Here is an 11,425-nt window from a genome sequence, read left to right as displayed (position 1 = left end):
GGTTACTTCTTGACGAATAAAGCAAGTAACGTCACTCAAAGAAAGTTACTGCTGGGAACCAAAGCCATATCAACTGCAAACATCTGTGCATTGAGAATGAAATAAATGCTCAGAGATCATCAGCGCTTCCAGTAACCTATTTATATTATAGTGTTATCCATGAAGGCACATCTGCCGTTTGTCATAATGAGATGTGTGACCACAATTAAACAGCGCCTCTCGTTGTTGGCAGGATTCGACCTGCGGGGGAGACCCCAAGGATTTCAGTCCATCGCCCTAACCACTCGGCCACAACAAACTGAAAAGCAGTGCAATACTGATTTGCACTAATATTTAACCTGACTCACGAAAAAAACACGAGTAAAATAAAACACTGCATAAACTTTGCTACCGGTGTGTTATATTTAATATGGGTACACTTTACATGTAGTGTATACTTTACTGCAAATTAACTGAGATGTCAGGGTTTCAATCTCCACTGTGAAAAGTGCTGCTTCTTAGCCGGATTACGTCTGGCCATGTCGTAAATAGTAGGGGCGAGGACTCAAAACCGAGAATATATTTGGGGCGTGATATTTTAATTGTTGTGATTGTTGTGTGCCTTTTATCACACATGTAGATATAATGAAGGAAACTGCCTAGCAAACTCTTTTGACGGTTCCATGGGTAATGGTTAGCACTCTGGACTCTGAATCCAGCGATCTGAGTAACATTTTCACAACCTGGGTTTTGCGCCGTGACAGCACCTCTCTTACACATTCACAATTCCACCGCCACTTTCCACGTCTTAAGTTAAGCTAAGCTTATGTGGTGGGGGGTGTGTGAGAGTCACCTGGTTGTTAATGTAATCAGAAGGCTCCAAACTGACAGTATTGACTGGAAGTGATAGGCTTTGAGTTACATGGGGGATAACACTTGTATTCAGTCTCATAATCACCATAAAAATAAGCTATCACTGAAATTTGAACTTGTGTTGCTGCGTCAGAGTATACAGTGTTCATCCTGAATGGGCCAGTATAGTGCATCAGAATTGCTTGTTGAATGGTCTAGTAGCCTTTGAACCCCCTTTCCCCACAGCTTTCAATTGTCAGATATGTGGGGGAAGTGGGCACTGTGTCAAACCCTTTCTGTGTAAAAAACAAAGAAGTCTCTGGATGAGAGACAAAACTTCTGCGGAGGACCTTTTACCAAGTCCAATGTCCCTTGGCCTAGTTGTGCACTTTGGGGTAATAGCATGGATCAGGAACCAAACGGACACATCTGGACTCATTGTTGGGAATTGTACGGCGAATAATATGACACTTTTAGACCATGAAGACAGTTATCAGTTTATTTCCCATCTGGCAGTTTATATTCGTGACTCAGTTGGACATTTTGAAGATAATTGCACAATGTTGACCCATTGTCAGTCTATTTCCCATCTGCAGGACATTTCTGGATTCAGGTGGACATGTGGACAGAAACATTGGGGATCTTGATTCCCACCATAGGATTTTGGCCTGTATTGCACATTCCCTCACATCACGCGCAATGCCATGCCATTGTCAAGCACATTGCCACAATGGTGACTTTCTTCCATGTCCCATGAACACCCATATATTTGGACTGACAGTTGAGAAACCTTCCCTTGTTAACTATGACATGGATGACTGAGAACCTACAATAGAGTGACATGTTTAATTCACTATCTTATAATTTTTTAAACAGGTCCTACTGAACACTGTTGGATCAGTCAGGATGGCCGAGCGGTCCAAGGCGCTGCGTTCAGGTTGCAGTCCCCACTGGAGGCGTGGGTTAAATCCCACTTCTGACAACCAGTGTTTTCATCTGGAACTAATGTCTGACACATGATATCGTGATTAAAGAATTTATCAGTTCTTTGTATGTAGAGGACATGACTGCCCAGAACGCAATGCAAGTGCAGCGTTTTGTGAAATCTTTATTGTCAACAGATGTAAAGTTACCATGTTTTGTACACAGTAGAACTATACTGCTGTATTCACTGTCTGTGGCAAGTCCTTCAAAAACCTGTTCTTGACTGCCTTTTCCCCCATCCTCTGAACGATTAGCTAACTAAATGACTTAGTTGGCAAGCAATTGTTGCTTTTTTCATCTTCATTGTCACTGTTGTGTGCCTTCAATAGCATACATGTGGATATTATGAAAGAAACTTCCAGGCAAACCCTTGCAACACTTTAGGGTTCCATGGTGTAATGGTTAGCACTCTGGACTTTGACTCCAGCAATCTGAGTTCAAATCTCAGTGGAACCTGATTTTAAGTTGCATGTTGCATTGGCGTTAAGTTAAGTGTAGTATTTTTTTTGTTTTTGTAGTATCTTGTTTGTGTTGTAGTATCTATAGAGATTTGTGGTGTCAGTATGGAACCATTGTCCTGTCTTTCATGTATTATGAACTTATTGCCCGCCGTCTTGGCAGGACTCCCTGGAAGAAGAGTTACTGTTGCTCAATGGGATTGTTCCTGGTTAATAAAGGTTAATAAAATAAATGAATCTGTATATGTCCAAACATTCCTCTCTTCATTACCGACATACTGGAAGTCGCCATGTTTAATGGAACTCTCCAGTTATTGTTGTTTGGTAGATTGACATTATAATTTTCCTACTTTGGGGACTTTTCATTTCAATATTCTTTGTCTGACATTTTCTATTCCCTTTTGTTTTTTCTGTGACTGCATGTGTTTTAAATCTGTTGGAGTTTCTTCAGACTAAAGCAAAGACACTGATGATGTCATCCAAAGAAACATAAAGGACAGCAACCTGTTTTCCAGAGGACACTAAAGAATGACGGAGCAGCAGGAAACAGAGCAGCTCAAATAGCAAACAGCTGATTTATTCATCTGACTCGTAGAATAACGCCAATGATTGACTTGTTTTAAATGTCTGGGAATGTGGAACAGCTCCTGCTGACTACCTGAATAAAACAGGCCAAAAACCACATGCTACTGGGGACTTGATTTGATGGATTTATCTTCCTGTTGTGTCTCTGTTTAAACTCCTAATTTAAAGGTAAAGTCAGCATCCACTAAAGGTTGTGTTGTTGCTGCTGACAGACTCAGATTATTATTCTAGTGTGTGACACATTATGGGATGGGTGGATCCCTACAGATAGACCTTTTAGTTAAAGAGGAACATCCTTTGAGTTTGGATCCTTTAGTTTCCAACCAGTGGTGATTGTAGGAACAGTGGAAAATGAACCAAGATGGCTTGTCATATTTTGTTTTTTTTCTATTGACTATAGTTGTGTTTGTTATTAACAGAAATCAACCTGTCAACATTTCTATTCATCATAAAGTTCCAACGTTAAGATTTTTGCCGCCAGTTCAAAATGGGACTGAACACGGAGGAGGATTCCTCCCTAACGACGCCGCTCTGCTCTGCTCCGTGCCCCCGCTGTCCGGTAATAGTTAAAGCAGATAAAACCTAAAGAACACTCAAAAGCTTCAAGATAAAACTTCTTAAGAATAGGGTGACCACCTGCTAATAAGCCCAAAGGGGGACAATGGTATGTTTCCGAGGGACAATGTGGGACACTGCCTGGCGCAGCGGTGCCTACCCCCCCTCCCCCCCACGAGCAGACTCACTAATACTGGTTTACCCATTTCTCTAGCACATACCACCTTACATGGTATATAATGCCCTATACCCCTGAACATGTGTAACTGCTGATGTAAGCTCATGAATAGGCCAACCAGTGTATTTTCTAAATAAGATTAATTTTGAACATTCATACAATTATAATATAATTGACAGATGCACTTCCCTTACGATTTACTTTAGCTATTTAATTTTATTTTATTCCACAATTTTTCACTTTAAATACATAATATAAATTATAGGACTAACAGGAATTGTAGATTCTCAACACCACAGGAACAGTTTAAACAAAAGAGTCTCCCAGTCTTCCTTGTACCCACCTTCTCTTTTTAACTGATGGTGGGGGGGCCTCAGACTGGCTCAGACTCGGGCTCTTTCTCCATTTTTTGAATTGGAAAGCGCGTTCCTAAAAGTCCCTTCCCAGTGTCTGGTATGCAAGTGCGTGCGCTGTCATGACAACGAATCGGAGGATTTAACTATTTGCTGATTTACAGTCATATTCTGTACATTCTGCTGATAGTGACGTTTAGAAGTCAGAGAGACTAAATCCGTTCAGATCACAGATCATCTCCAGTCTGTTGTTAATTAAAATCAGCATCAGATCTCATGTAGACATTCTGAGAGCTACAATTAAAACTAGAGACTGTTCCAGCTGATATGTGGGTCTGATTATATTTTTATTAAATCGGAATTGCACCACAGTGTTTTTGTCACCTCCTCTTCTGAAATTGGCTGGAAACTGTCCGACTTCCTCAGCTTTTTGTCCCCCCCCCCCCCTACCGGCTGCTGCCGCCGGCTCTCGTCTACTTTACAGGCGCCAGTTTCATCCCAAACGAGTTGTTTGTTTGGCTGCCTCGGGCTCCAAGATAGAGCGACCAACTTTTTTTTTGAGCAAGCATTGATTATGCGTGACACGGTCTCAATTTGCGGGACGTATGAATTGGGCTTCAAACGCTGTGCGCGCACGCGCTACGCGGGACGGGTGGTCACCCTAGCCTGGACGCGGAGGGGGTGTGTCTTCTCTCTGCTCTGACTGCAGGCTGTGCCTGCTGCGCGAGGCTACTGCTAACTGTGAGTGCTTTTGGACGGGAGAGGGGCTCACGGCAGCTCCCTGTTTGAGCAGTCTTTTTCACCTCCCATCCTGTAGTCTACTCGCGCCCCCCCAGGAGAGAGGGGGGCGCGCCCCACCGGTGTGAGAACCACTGGATTAAATAACTTAATGATCCTCAGTGGGGAAATTACAATTTACACTCAGTTACTAATCACTCACAGGGCTGAAATACACACACAAACTGCAGTAAGGACATTTGACCCCGACGTGATTTGAACACGCAACCTTCTGATCTGGAGTCAGACACGCTACCATTGCGCCACGAGGTCTGCTGATTATGCAAGTACACATCAACTTTCGTTTTGATTAATGCATAGCATCTGTTCTTTTAAGGCATATCACATATGCATATATGCCTATACGTTATATGCCTCTACGTTCTTTTTGAGTAATACATACACATAATCTTTCTTTTTGATTATATAATTTCATCTATAATATTTTTGATCCCCAGTGGGGAAATTACAATTTACACTCTGTGTACACTTTTTCAGTAATCCACACAGGCCTGAAATACCACACAACACACACGCTCAGGATCATTCAAGCACTAATGGAGAGATGTGAGAGTGAGGAGGCTACCAGCTGGACCAGCGCCTTGAGCGGTTGGGGGGGTACCTGGCAGTTACCAGGATGTGAAGTGGCATCCAACCACTCTGTAATTTGGTCCGCATGGGGACTTGAACTGGCGACCTCCAGGTTCCCAACGCAGCTCCCTACATGTGCCAACATTCTATTTTTTACAGTGACATATCTGATTGTAACGGCAATGTCAGGAAATATGGAGAGGTGCATTAAGACATCTTTTTAAAGCAGATGGACTTTTCCTTAAAGGAGAAATTCCAGTCAATTTCAACACGTAGCTCTGTAGTTTGAACATTAGGAGGTCTGTCAGTGGAGAGGAAATGAAACAATCGGTGGTGTCTACCCGTGTTATCCTCCTGCTAGAGTTAGCACCCAACAGCCTTAAACAGGGACTGTTAGTTTAACCTGTTTTTAGCCTCATAAACAACCAATCAACCTCACTGAATACCAAACTGATTTTCACATGTCTTTTGCTGCAAAGGTCATACATGTAGCTATGATACAGAACAGTAATAGAATATTCTGATATGATATAAAGTCACCAGACGTCTGAGATCAAAAACTGGGAACATATCCCTGAAAAATGGAGAAACACAGGGACATTTCCAGTTTGACTATCAATCTGACTGAAAAACCTAATGTTGTGTCTTTATGTGATGTAGGCTATGATTGGTATTATGTAAATGTACTGTATTTATATAGCGCTTTTACAGTCTTAACAACTGCTCAAAGCGCTTTACATCTACAGGAAACATTCACCATTCACACACATTTATACACTGTGGCTGGGCTGCCGTACAAGTGCCACCTGCGTCACGGATAAACATTCATACTCCGATGGGCAGCACCGGGGGTAACTCGGGGTCAGTGTCTTGCCCAAGGGACCACTTCGACAATGACTGCAGGGGCAGGGATCGAACCCACCAACCTTCCGATTGGCAGGCAACCGCTCTACCACTGAGCCACAGCCGCCCTATGCCTTATGAAATCACACACTAAATATGGTAGAGAAGCAGAAACAGATAGTGGCAGTAAAGTCAGATATTTTAATTTAAATTATAGAAACAAATGATTATATTATAAGAGTCTACTTGAAGCATTTTTTATTTGTCTCTCTCTCTCACTCATAAACACACACACACACACACACACACACACAGACACACACAGACACACACTGTAACTACCACGTTGTTCTGCATCCATCTCCTCCCAGCCTTTGACATTTAGCAGCCCACTCCCAACACACACACACACAGACACACACACACACACACACACACACACAGACAAGACACACACACACACTAGGGCGGCACGATATTGACAAAATGTGATATTGCAATATTGATTATGAAAATGTAATATCAATATGTTTTCTGATATTTTTAAACGTGTAAAATTACAAAATAGATTCATAACAAATTAAAACTATTTCTTTACAACAAAAGGGTTATTAAACTGACATATCAAAGTGGTCCAACACCCTGAGCAGTTTGGGGGTTCAGTGCCTTGCTTCAGAGCACTTGGCAGGCCAGGAAGGTGAAGTGGCACTCTCCAGAAACCAACCCACACTTTGGTCCACATGGGGATTTAAACCAGCAACCCTCTGGTTCCCAACCGAATGATCTACTGCCCCCCCTAAACATTTGATCCCAACGTAATTGAAACACACAACTTTCTGATCTGGGAGTCAGACACGCTACCGTTGTGAACGAGGTCTACTGATCAATAATATAAACATCAACTTCCTTTAGATTAATGCATAAACCCATTAACTTTCTTTTTAATTAATGCTATACACATCAACTTTTGTTTTGATAAAATTTATAAACATCAACTTTGTTTTGATAATTTATAAACATCAACTTTTGTTTTGATAAAGCATATACACTAGGGATGAGCGAGTACAGCATTATCTGTATCTGTATCTGTTTACCAATGAATATCTGTATCCGGATCCGTACTCGGACTGGGCGGGGCCTAAACCGGAAGTGGTCAGATTAACCCGGAAGTGGGTCGGGTGTCTCTGGAAAATGTGCGGGGCTTTAACCGGTATGTATTTAAGCCTGCAATTGATATGAGTTGATCAAAAATTGTATATTTATTGCTGATTTGAAAACTATTTACATGACAGCATCAAGCTTCAGATCAATGGTGTTGTCATGGTAACAGACAAACTATATACAGAACATTTGCAACAATTAATACAACACATGCTGTTGTAATTATGAAGTAAAATGTAATGAACAAGAGTTTCCATATTCAATATAACTTTCTTTTTTAACTTTTTATTTTTTATGATCAGTGTGATTTTTTTTTTTTTTGGTTCTTTTTTAATTTTTTATTTCCACACCAGGTATATGTGTGTGTGTGTGTGTGTGTGTGAGGTGTGTGTGTGTGTGTGTGTGAGTAAGGAGAGAGACACAGAGAGAGAGGGGGCGGGGGGCAGCTGACAGTAAAAAAAAAAAAAATCTCCGATGGCAGAGACGCAACTGGAGTCGCATTTAAAACAAGCAGCATGTCTGAAACCCACGTTCACCAGAATCTACTGGTTACTATGTAAGGACTACAAACCCACGTTCACCAGAAATCTACTGGTTACTATGTAAGGACTACAAACCCCACGTTCACCAGAAATCTACTGGTTACTATGTAAGGACTACAAACCCCACGTTCACCAGAAATCCCTGGTTACTATGTAAGGACTACAACCGAAGTTAAAAACAACCTGAAGCTGAAGAAAACCCTAAACGTTAACGGAACAGATCCGCAGACCGAATGACTGACGAGCAGGAGAGAGAGAGAGAGAGAGCGAGAGACAGCGCATTTCTCCATGTTCTGTGTGTGTGTGATTGATCCGAGAGTGGGTTTGTAGGCGGGGGGGGGGGCGCTGTGATTATCACAGAACGCTGCGCGGCCAGTTGAGGAGTTTTATTCAATCCGAGCACGGATATTGACTCATATTACTCGGAATAATACTTGTACTCGGCAAAAGTGCTTTATCCGTACCCGGATACTCGTTTCAGCCGGACACTCGGATCACCCCTAGTGTATATGCAGTGATAAAAAGAAAGTTGATGTCATAATGAATTGTGATGATGACATAAGAATAGTGTGATGATGACATAATGAATGGTGATGATGAATCAAAAAGAAAGTTGATGTGTAATGCAAAAAAATCTAAAACCCCACGCATCGACCCGGTATTGCAGCGTCACCGGGAACGGTGCACCCATCTTCTGTCTTCTGGAAAAAAATTAACGATGCACGTGAAGCTGCCCGTTGCCCAAACTGTCAACGGACCTGAAGAGACATGGCTGGCAGATTTTACCGCCAGAAATTGTCCTAAAAACTGAATGATCTGTGAAACCTCGTTGGGTTCCTGGTATCAAAACGTTGTTATAATACTGACAAGATAAAGCCATACAAAAGTGTAGCAAGATTTGCACTTTTGATTGGCAGAAAAACAGCAAGACAAAATATTGCCCTGTGACAATAATAGGTGAGGCCTTGATTTGGAAAGCGGCACACCAAGTGAGAATTACCGCGAGGGTTGGGACTGGGAAGACTGGCGTTTTCGGCTGCTCTCGAGAGTGGGCTGTACTTACTCTGGTTTCTCTTCATAACGCACAAGTCTTTCGCCTTTTACTAAAGACTTCCGTGGAGAGGAACGCCTATGAGTTGAAATTATTTTGGTGGGCTTTGCTGTTTGGCTAAGCCTTTTGTACTTGTGAAAAACAAATATGCTCTCCAAAAGGAAACTCAGATTCTTAAACGTAGCCAAAATGTGACAGCATGGGAATATTGCACGTTGGCAGGAGCTTGACCAATTGGGAAAACCACAATTGCCGTCTTTAACTAAAACTTTTTGTGCTTCCCCATGAAGCGCTTGGACGGGGGTGCTAAGCAGCAGCTGTTATGTCCATTTAAAATTACTGGACCGTGACAACTGAGAACCGTCCGGGGAGGTCGCATCTGACAGCATAGAGGTGGTGGTCATCGCTTCTCGGCCTTTTGGCTAAGATCAAGTGTAGTATCTGTTCTTATCAGTTTAATATCTGATATGTCCTCTATCAGGGGACAACATATTAAATGGATTTTTAGCAATGGGAGTTGAAAAAGGGGCTTGCTTCGTTCACTCCACGCATCGACCCGGTATTGCAGCATCGCTGGGAACGGTGCACCCATCTTCTGTCTTGTGGAAAAACAATTAACGATGCACGTGGAGCTGCCCGTTGCCAAAACTGTCAATGGACCTGAAGAGCAATTGATATGAGTTGATCAAAAATTGTTATATTTATTGCTGATTTGAAAACTATTTACATGACAGCATCGAGCTTCAGATCAATGGTGTTGTCATGGTAACAAACAAACTATATACAGAACGTTTTGCAACAATTAATACAACACATGCTGTTGCAATTATGAAGTAAAATGTAATGAAAAAGAGTTTTCATATTCAATATAACTTTCTTTTTTTAACTTTTTATTTTTTATGATCAGTGTGATTTTTTTTTTTTTTGGTTCTTTTTTATTTTTTTTATTTCCACACCAGGTATATGTGTGTGTGTGTGTGTGTGTGTGTGTGTGTGTGTGTGTGTGTGTGTGTGAGTGTTTGTGTGTGTGTGAGTAAGAGAGAGACACACAGAGAGAGAGGGGGCGGGGGGGGGGGGGGCAGCTGACAGTAAAAAAAAAAAAATCTCCGATGGCAGAGACGCAACTGGAGTCGCATTTAAAACAAGCAGCATGTCTGAAACCCACGTTCACCAGAAATCTACTGGTTACTATGTAAGGACTGCAAACCCCACGTTCACCAGAAATCTACTGGTTACTATGTAAGGACTACAAACCCCACGTTCACCAGAAATCTACTGGTTACTATGTAAGGACTACAAACCGAAGTTAAAAACAAACCTGAAGCTGAAGAAACCCTAAACGTTAACGGAACAGATCCGCAGACCGAATTGACTGACGGAGCAGGAGAGAGCGAGAGAGAGAGAGCGAGAGAGAGCGCATTTCTCCATGTTCTGTGTGTGTGTGATTGATCCGAGCGGGTTTGTAGGCGGGGGGGGGCGCTGTGATTATCACAGAACGCTGCGCGGCCAGTTGAGGAGTTTTATTCAATCCGAGCACGGATATTGACTCATATTACTCGGATAATACTTGTACTCGGCAAAAGTGCTTTATCCGTACCGGATACTCGTTTCAGCCGGACACTCGGATCACCCCTAGTGTATATGCAGTAATATAAAGAAAGTTGATGTCATAATGAATTGTGATGATGACATAATGAATAGTGATGATGACATATGAATGGTGATGATGAATCAAAAAGAAAGTTGATGTGTATATGCAGTAATGTAAAAGAAAGTTGATGTGTATATGCACAAATCTAAACCCCACGCATCGACCCGGTATTGCAGCGTCACCGGGAACGGTGCACCATCTTCTGTCTTCTGGAAAAACAATTAACGATGCACGTGAAGCTGCCCGTTGCCCAAACTGTCAACGGACCTGAAGAGACATGGCTGGCAGATTTACCGCCAGAAATTGTCCTAAAACTGAATGATCTGTGAAACCTCGTTGGGTTCCTGGTATCAAAACGTGTTATAATACTTGACAAGATAAAGCCATACAAAAGTGTAGCAAGATTTGCACTTTTGATTGGCAGAAAAACAGCAAGGACAAAATATAGGTGAGGCCTTGGATTTGGAAAAGCGGCACACCAAGTGAGAATTACCGCGAGGGTTGGGACTGGGAAGACTGGCGTTTTTCGGCTGCTCTCGAGAGTGGGCTGTACTTACTCTGGTTTCTCTTCATAACGCACAAGTCTTTCGCCTTTTACTAAAGACTTCCGTGGAGAGGAACGCCTATGAGTTGAAATTATTTTTGGTGGGCTTTGCTGTTTGGCTAAGCCTTTTGTACTTGTGAAAAACAAATATGCTCTCCAAAAGGAAACTCAGATTCTTAACGTAGCCAAAATGTGACAGCATGGGAATATTGCACGTTGGCAGGAGCTTGACCAATTGGGAAAACCACAATTGCCGTCTTTAACTAAAACTTTTTGTGCTTCCCCATGAAGCGCTTGGACGGGGGTGCTAAGCAGCAGCTG

General features: G+C 42.3%; 5 non-coding genes across 5 annotated transcripts; 4 read left to right on the top strand and 1 right to left on the bottom strand.

The window, feature by feature from the left end:
• The first annotated feature begins 2,199 nt into the window (after nucleotides 1-2,199).
• On the top strand, nucleotides 2,200-2,271 carry trnaq-uug (transfer RNA glutamine (anticodon UUG)). The gene has a single exon. It is a non-coding gene; the product is annotated as a tRNA-Gln (tRNA).
• Nucleotides 2,272-4,922: 2,651 nt separating this feature from the next.
• On the bottom strand, nucleotides 4,923-4,994 carry trnaw-cca (transfer RNA tryptophan (anticodon CCA)). The gene has a single exon. It is a non-coding gene; the product is annotated as a tRNA-Trp (tRNA).
• Nucleotides 4,995-8,917: 3,923 nt separating this feature from the next.
• LOC116680321 (U5 spliceosomal RNA) lies at nucleotides 8,918-9,032 on the top strand. The gene has a single exon (XR_004329749.1). It is a non-coding gene; the product is annotated as a U5 spliceosomal RNA (small nuclear RNA).
• A 279-nt stretch (nucleotides 9,033-9,311) lies between these two features.
• Nucleotides 9,312-9,502, top strand: LOC116680323 (U2 spliceosomal RNA). The gene has a single exon (XR_004329751.1). It is a non-coding gene; the product is annotated as a U2 spliceosomal RNA (small nuclear RNA).
• A 1,611-nt stretch (nucleotides 9,503-11,113) lies between these two features.
• On the top strand, nucleotides 11,114-11,230 carry LOC116680325 (U5 spliceosomal RNA). Its single transcript, XR_004329753.1, has one exon. It is a non-coding gene; the product is annotated as a U5 spliceosomal RNA (small nuclear RNA).
• The last annotated feature ends 195 nt before the right edge of the window (nucleotides 11,231-11,425 follow it).

Source organism: Etheostoma spectabile, unplaced genomic scaffold (genome assembly GCF_008692095.1).
Source record: "Etheostoma spectabile isolate EspeVRDwgs_2016 unplaced genomic scaffold, UIUC_Espe_1.0 scaffold00018402, whole genome shotgun sequence".
Taxonomy (NCBI): Eukaryota; Metazoa; Chordata; class Actinopteri; order Perciformes; family Percidae; genus Etheostoma; species Etheostoma spectabile.
The sequence above is the reverse complement of the archived record's forward strand: the minus strand, read 5'-3'. Positions and strand labels throughout refer to the sequence as shown.